The 9,113-nt window shown below is 35.3% G+C and overlaps 1 protein-coding gene across 2 annotated transcripts in view; it reads right to left on the bottom strand.

Annotated features, from left to right (window-relative positions):
* Window positions 1-9,113, bottom strand: part of SEC24B (SEC24 homolog B, COPII coat complex component) — a 76,284-nt gene that overhangs the window by 33,199 nt on the left and 33,972 nt on the right. The gene's annotated exons all lie outside the window — the stretch shown is intronic.

Below are 9,113 nucleotides of genomic sequence, written 5' to 3'. Positions count from 1 at the left end.
GTGACAGAGTGAGACTCCAACTCAAAAAAAAAAAAAAAAAAATTCACAATAGAATTTCAGCAACAGCAAATTTTCACAATTGGTTTCCTTGAATACAGTTCATATTGGAAAGGCAGGATAAATGCTTAATTGTTTTCAAGTTGTTTTTCAATTATAAAGTTTCACAATGAGTTGCTGCCACAGACATGTACAATGATGTTCAATGAGTTTTGCTTTGCTTATTTTTTTCTATGCTTCCTATATTTTTAGTATTATCATGATTCATGGCTTTTTATTAACTCAAATTCATTTAATGAATTACAATCATTATTTATGTGATGTTCAAGCTACCCGATCTTTGGCCACTGAGGGTTCTTTCAAGTGGCCCAAATGCCTTCCTTGCTTTCTCACACAACATTTTGTACTCTTCCTCCTCCAAACCTAGAATTAGTTATTTGTCCAAAAAGTTATTTCGGTTCCTTTTAAGTAGGGATGATATCTAGAAACACAATCTGAGTGGTAAATGCTCATTGCTGGTGTGTCATTATTACTTTTAGACATTTGCAATAGGTAGAAATAGAAAATATACATTTTTATTTATTTATTTTTTTTGAGTTGGAGTCTCACTCTGTCGCCCAGACTGGAGTGCAGTAGCCGCTCCCGGCCAGCGTAATCTCGACCTGCTAGGCTCCGGCGATCCTTCCGCCTCAGCCTTCCAAGTAGCTGGAACTACAGGCGCGCGCTACCATGCCTAGCTAATTTTTTGATTTATTGTAGAGATGAGGTCTCGCTGCCAAGGCGGGTCTCGAACTTGCGGGCTCTGGCAATCCACTCACCTCAGCCTCCCAAAGGCAAGGGATTACAGGCTGAGCCACCGAGCCCGGCTGAAAATAAACATTTTTAAATAGAAAGAAATGATAAGTTCACATTGATATTTCTAATTCAAATTTAAGATGACAGGGTTTTAATTTAATGTTTTTGCACACCTGTATCTCTTCTTTTTTGCCAAAAATCTTGATTCAGCACTACTTGTTTTATCTTACAGTATACTAAAATATTTTCAACATAACAACAGCAATATTATGTCAGATTACTAAACTTAACAAAAGATTTTTTCATAATTCTTTTTGTCCTTAGATTATATGCCACCAAGATATCCAAAATACTGAGTCTTAAGATCAGTTAGAACAATACTTTTCTTGGTATTAGAATGTACCCAACTTAATAAGTACACCCATTTTTTAAAATTTATTTTTTTTTGAGTTGGAGTCTCACTCTGTCGCCCAGTCTGGAGTGCAGTGGCCGCTCCTGGCCACCGCAGCCTCGACCTGCTGGGCTCCGGCAATCCTTCCGCCTCAGCCTTCCAAGTAGCCGGAATTACAGGCATGCGCTACCACGCCCAGCTGATTTTTTGATTTATTGTAAAGATGAGGTCTCGCTGCCCAGGCGGGTCTCGAACCCGCGGCCTCAGGCTATCCACTCGCTTCAGCCTCCCAAAGGCGCGGGATTACAGACTGAGCCACCGAGCCCGGCTTAAATTTGTTTTTAATCTTTATGGATTGTTTTTTTGACTTAATAATGCTTTTTGAGTAAACATAACATTTATATAATTCTAATGTCAAAACTTTACAATGAGGTACCAATATGATAAGGTATTCAGAGATATCTTATTTCACTCTTGACACCACCACCTATTGTTTCTATTTATACTGACATATATACTGACATATTTATACTGACATATATACTGTTTTAAATATGGCCCCTTTATCAACTAAAAAGAATGTCCGGGCAATGGCTCTACATCTATATCTTTATATACAGATGTAGAGCATATCTTTTCACAGCTACTGAACACTCCATTATGTCAATGTGCTACAGAATTCCAGCTAATACATGCAGAATGATAAATTCAGTATGATAAAATCACTATTTTACAACCCATACTGGAATAAATAATTCAGGTAGTGGTCACCTGTAATAGATGATAAATAGATATCAACAGGTGACAAAGCCACTAGTTGAAAGCTGAACGAGGAACTTCACAATGAAGGAATCACAATGTCACCATATGAACTACTAATTAATCCTAACCATCACTACAATTGAGATAACCAGATAGTATTAAGAGTGTGCATCACCAAAATATACCATATTACAGCTTAGGTAAATAAATAATTACAGTAATAAATCTGAATATAATCAAGCCATTAGCTCTAACTCCCAGGCCATAGAAAATGGAACAGAGGAACAAGTTAAATGATACCAGAAGGAAGCAAACAGCCAAATTCAGAATGAAGGACAAGAGACTAATTTTTTTTAACCAGACCAAAGGTTTGAAAAGAAAGGGGAGAGAGAACTTGTTTTCTATTAAATTGGGAAGTAAGAGACATAAGTAAATATAATTAGTAAATTACTATCTGGACCTTAATGTGAATAAACTAAGTATAAACAAGCATTTTGAAATAGTTAGAGAAATATGGATATAGACTAAAGAGTAAATGACATTTAGAAGTTACTGTGAATTTTGTTTGCTCTGATAATAGTATTATGATTATGCAAAATATGTCCCCTGCCTGATTAGTTTTAAAATCCTCAGTAAGAAAAGTAGGGGACACACACACAAAACACATATAGCAAAATGTTGACAGTAAAAACCAACTGGATAAAAATGAGCTGAGTTTTCAGTAGAGCTGTAAAGGATGAGAGGAAAATGATCACATGGATTAATCGCAATATATAACAGAAAATCCCCAAACAGACTCAACTTCATAAAAATTTAGGATATAAAATAAAGGTGGGTATTTTGTCACTGAGAAAAGATAGATTATCAAATAAATGACAGTGAGCTAAAGGCTGTTTTTTTAGAAGAATGAGATTTCTTATTTACATTATGATCCCAAAGTAAGACCTTCGATGGATTAATGATACAAAACCAAAATCACCAAAGAACTAAAAAAAAAAAAAAAACAACAAAAAAAGCTAGAATATTTTCTGAATATTAAAGTTGACAAAGCCCTTTAAAGTACACAAAGGTAAAAACAACTAAAGAAATTATGATATGACTATATAAAAGTTAAACATTTTTTTTATAAAAAAATACCATTAAGTTAAAAACAAATGTCAACATGGGGAAAAATGTCAATATACAAACAAAATGTTTACACTTATTGATATACAGAACAAAGGTGAAAGAACATAAACAGACTTCAGTAAAGAAACATAAATGACCAATAATTATGAAAAAAAGATGTTTGCTTATACAAAATAATTATTGGTGTACTTCGTAATGCAGAGAAATAGATAATCAATACACTTTTGGTAGAGTGCAAACTGGTACATTATTTCTCCACACCTGGCCATCAAACACTGATCATCTACTGATTGCCTGACATTTCCATTTAGATGTCTATCAGGGATTTAACTTAACACAGCCAACTCAATTCCCATTTCCAGATCTATTCCTCTGTCTCCATTATTAAGTAAATACTAACCTCTATCCAGTTGCTATGCCAAAAACTTAGGAGTTACTCTTGATGCCTTCCTTTCACTTACCACACACAATTCATTGGCATGTCAGAAGTTAATCCCTTGTGCCTTCACTTTTGCTACCTTCACTGACACCAACGTAGTAGAAGGTACAATAATCTATTTCCTGGATAATAGCAAAACTTCAATTTGTCTCTCTGCTTCCATTTTTGTCTTTTCAAATACTCCCATCCCTAATCCATTCTTCATACAACAGCCAAAATCATTTTCTAAATAGGTATGTCAGATGTCATTCCATTACATAAAGTCTCCAATGCCGCTACTTTGAACTTTGAGTAAAATCTAAGCCTCTGACTACGATCCTTCTTTAGCTCTCTGATCTCATCACTATTATTCTTCTCATGCTGAGTTCTAGTCACACTGGGACTTCATTCCTCAAACATGTCAAACTTGCTCTTGCCTTAAGTCTTTGCATGTCTGTTTCCTAAGTATGAAATGGTTTAACCTCAGATTTTTCAATGTTTGGTTTTTTATTGTCTTTCAAATGTTAACTAAAACATAACTTCTACAATGAGGGCTTCTCGGACCACCTATTCCATATTACCAATTTCTTCAACTTGTCTCTTACCTCATAGCACTTGTAACTACTTGAAGTTATCTAATTAATCTGTTTACTTACTTATTGTTCCATCAACCCTGACCTCCCACCAACCTTGAGAGCAGGAACTGTTTTGTTCACTTAGCCTCCTCTTGGATCCTCAGTAGCTAGAATATTACTGCTACATAGCAGCAACTCAATGCATTTGTTTTAATAAGTAGAGAGAAATTCTAAAATCTTATAAAATTAAGTGATTTGATTCAGTAATTCCACTTGTAAAAATTTCAGCTAAAAAAATAAAGATACATGCACAAATGTGAGTGTGTGTGTAGTCACGCAATGCTTAATGACAGAGCTACTTTCTGACAAATCTATCATCAGGTGATTTTATGAATGTACTTACACACACCTAGATGGTATAGCCTACTACACATCTAGGTTATCTGGAATAGCCTACTGCTCCTAGGATACACACCTGTACCGCATGTTACTGTGTTGAATATTGTAGGCAACTGTAATATAATGATATTTAAGTATCCAAACATAGAAAAGGTACAGTAAAAATACGGTATAAAAGATGGAAAATGGTACATCTTTTATAGGACACTTACTGTGAATAGAGCTTGCAGAACTGCAAGTTGTTCTGGGTGAGTTTGTGAGCGAGTGGGGAGTAAATGTGAAGGCCTAGAACATTTCTGTACACCAGTTTAGACTTTACAAACACCATATACTTGGGCTACACTAAATTTATAGCATATGCTTTTCTTTTTCCAATAAAAAATTAATCTTAGCTTACTGTAACTTTTTTATTTCATAAATTTTTATTTTTTAACTTTTGACTCCTGTATTAATAGTGTAAAACACACACTGTCCAGTTGTACAAAAATATTTTCTTTTTTAGCCTTATTCTATACTTTTTTTGCTTTTAATTTTTTTTAAAGCTTTAACATTTTTTTTTGTTAAAAAGGAGTACACAAACACACACATTAGTCTGGTCCTATACAGGATCAGAATCATCAATATCACTATCTTCCACTTCCAAATCTTGTATCACTGGAAGGTATCTAGGAGCAATAACATATGGAGCAGTCATCTCCTATCATAGCAATGCCTCCTTCTAGAATGCCTCCTGAAAAACCTGCCTGAGGCTGTTTTATAGTTAACTTTTATTTTTTATAAGTAGAAGAAACATACTATAAAATGGTGATAAAAATATAGTACAGTAAATATATAAACCAGTAATGTAGCTGTTTATTATCATGATTAAGTACTATATACTATGCATAATTGTATGTGCTATGCTTGTAAATGACTGACAGTGCAGGTCTGTTTACACCAGCATCACCACAAACACATGATCTAAAATCTTATAAAATTAAGTGATTTGATTCAATAATTCCACTTGTAAAAATTTCAGCTAAAAAAATAAAGAGACATGCACAAATGTGAGTGTGTGTGTAGTCATGCAATGCTTAATGACAGAGCTACTTTCTGACAAATCTATCATCATTACACTACGATATTACCACAGCTGTGATATCACTAGGAGACAGGAATTTTTCAGTTCCATTACAATCTTATGGGACTACCATCGTATATGTGGTCTGTCAGTGAACAAAACGTCATTATGCAGCACATGGCTATATATATGTGCGTGTAGACTTCTCTTTTGTTTTGAAATGAGGTCTTACTGTTGCCCAGGTTGGTCTCAAACTCCTGGGCTCAAATGATCCTCCTGTCTCAGCCTATCGAGTCACTGGGATTACAGGTGCGTGCCTAGCTTAAAAAGATGTTGATTTTGACACTGACTTAGGCCTAACAAATGGCAGACTGGTTACAAAACATACAGGTATCAAAATGATGAAGAATATGAAACATCACAGAAAGGTTTTTTCTTATGCTATTAAAGGAATTTTAAAAATTTCCAAAGCAACATCCATATTTATCAATCTCTTTTTTTTGTTTAAACAAGTCATCTAGATGACCAGCTTCTTTACTGGCTTTCCACTCAAGGTACACTGAAAGAAACCTGGAAGAACAGATCCCAAGTGTCTCTGTTTATAACCTAGTGGGAATAATGGTTGATATTTATTTTCTTCCTTTTGCTTATCTGTACTTTCTATAATTGTATTCATTAAATTTATAATTTAAAAAAGTTATATAGCATCTGTATCTGGTTTTTCATATACCCACCAATAACATTTTTCTAATTTTTAATTTTTAAACATCAGTCTTTTTTCCTGTTTTTCAAGCCTAAAAAACAAATTTTAACTTTGTCTTCTTCAAAGGTCAATCAACTCCTGGGTTTCCTACTACTCAATATGGGTCATCTCAAATTAAGCAATATAAGGAAAGTCTTTGCATTTCAGAATCCTCCTACTGGGCTACACTAAGTGCAACATTTAAAGACATTTCAATTTTATTATAGAAGGCTGTTTAAAGCTAAGGTAAGATATTCTTATCTTAATTAGAACTTCAAAAATAAATGGCATCTTTTAAAATTAGTTTAATAATGGTAATCTTAGATGAAAAGCTACAGTTCTTTTTTAGTAAAAAGGTAAATTAATTTAATTTAGTAAATAGGTCCTAGCTGTGTACCTAAATCATTACTGCTCACTGACTCTGAAACAGTAGTGTCCAAAAAAACTATTTTAAATTCAAATCAGATAAAAATAAATAGCTGCTTGTAATCTCTCTTGGAGGCATACATACACCAAATATGAGAATAATTTTCTACGGCACAAATCCTTACCAGTTAAAGAGAAAAAAAACATGCTTAATTTTGAACTAAAAGATCTTCTGTATTCTCAGAACTCACTTATCTGAGTTTCAATTTCCTCACAAAATGAAAGGAAGTTGACTATCTAACATAAAGAAGTAAAAACTCCAAGTGTTGACCAGGATATGAAGCATCTAGAACTTTCACACACTGCTAATGAAGTATAAATTAGAACACCCCCTCTGGAAAACTGTTCACTATTAACTGCTAAGTTGAATATGTGAATACCCACTAACCCAGCAATTTCATTCCTATATATATGCGTTCACTTAAAAACATGGACAGAAATGTTTACAACAGCATCAATCACAATAGCCCCAAATTGGAAATTTACCCGAATGTATCAATAATAGAATAACAAACTGGTATATTCACCAAATGGAGTACTATGTAACAATGAAAATGAGTCAACTACAACCACACAATAAGCATAATATCAAAAGACTCTAGACCCAAGAGTACATACAGATCCACTTATGTAAAATAAATGAAAGGTGGGAATGGTTGCTCTCTACCACTCTACTTCTAAATATTTTCTTGGTTTTATGATGTTCATTTCAACTGTGATTAATAACCAAGATATTTTTTAGCCATCTCTGTCCCCATTATCCAAACTCTCTGATATGGGTACTAGACAGAGAATTTAAAAAGGGTTGTGATCACAGGATAGAATGAGGTCATATTTTTAAAATCTGGTGGAATAAATATTATTTTTTACTTTTATTACAAAGATGATCACTAAATTTTTCTAAAATAACCTCCCAAATAAAATAGAATAATGAAAATATTTATATTCTTCTATACAGTGGTCAGTAAACTTTCTGTGGAGGGTCAGGCAGCTAATATTTTAAAACTTTGAGAGTCACATTATTTCTTTTGCAACTACTCAACTGAACCAATGTAGTGCAAAAGCAGTTTACAGATAATAACAGAAAAGAATGGGCATGGGTGTATTCCAATAAAACTTTATTTACAAACATAGGTGGTAAGCCAGATTTGGCCAAAGGGGCCATAATTTGTGAATTCTTGTCCTAAGTCATTATATAAGACTGTTTAGTATTTTAAAATATTTTTTTCTTTTTGCCCAACACTTCCAAGAATCAATCCTTTCTTTGATGTTGGTTTTCTTTTTTTTTTTTTGAGTTGGAGTCTCACTCGGTCGCCCAGACTGGAGTGCAGTGGCCGCTCCCGGCCACCGCAGCCTCGACCTGCTGGGCTCCGGCGATCCTTCTGCCTCAGCCTTCCTAGTAGCTGGAATTACAGGCATGCGCAACCACGCCCGGCTGATTTTTTGATTTATTGTAGAGATGAGGTCTCGCTGCCCAGGCAGGTCTCGAATCCGCGGGCTCAGGCAATCCACTCACCTCAGCCTCCCAAAGGCGCGGGATTACAGGCTGAGTCACCGAGCCTGGCTGGTTTTCTTTTAATTAGTATTATAATAATATATTATGACTCCAAAAAGGAATTTGCTTAAAGCACAAGAGTCAGACAAGATTGACTTAAAAATTGTTTCATATGGACCAACAGAGTCATAAAAAAAAATCTAACCAAATGGGAGGCAGGCTTCTGTACTAACCAACTCTAGTTTTCTAATGCCTCTCCCAGTTTTTGTCCTCCCTTCTTCCTTCTGCACCTTAATTCTAAGGTTAAATGCCAGGTCAGGCATGGTGGCTCATGCCTGTAATTCAAGCATTTTGAGAGGCAGAGTCAAGAGGATTGCCTGAGCTCACAGGTTTGAGACCAGCCTGGGCAACATGGCAAGACCTTGCTCTACAATAAATCAAAAAATTAGCTGGGCCTGGTAGCACATGCCTGTAGTTCAAGTTACTTAGAAGGCTGAGGTGGAAGGATCTCCTGAGCCCAGTAGGTCGAGGCTGCAGTGGCCGTGAGCACTGCACTCCAGCCTGAGCAACAGAGTGAAGTTTCAACTAAAAAAAATAAAATAAAAAAGATTAAATTCCAGGCGGGGTATGGTGGCTCACACCTGTAATCCCCACACTTTGGGAGGCTAAGGCAGGAGAACGGCTTGAGCCCAGGAGTTCGAGACTAGCCTGGGCAAAATAGTGAGACTTTACATCTCAACTAAAAAGAAAAAAATTAGCTGGATATGGTGCACATGCCTGTAGTCCCAGCTACTCAGGAGGCTGAGGCAGAAGGATTGCCTGAGCTCATAAGGTCAAGGCTGCAGTGAGCCGTGATTGTTTCCATTGTACTTCAGCCTGGGCAACAGAGTGAGATCCCCCCACTCAAAAAAAAAAAAAAAAAAAA

Source organism: Carlito syrichta, unplaced genomic scaffold, assembly GCF_000164805.1.
Source record: "Carlito syrichta isolate Samal-C Ts95f unplaced genomic scaffold, Tarsius_syrichta-2.0.1 Scaffold317361, whole genome shotgun sequence".
Taxonomy (NCBI): Eukaryota; Metazoa; Chordata; class Mammalia; order Primates; family Tarsiidae; genus Carlito; species Carlito syrichta.
This window is presented reverse-complemented; position numbering and strand designations above follow the sequence as displayed.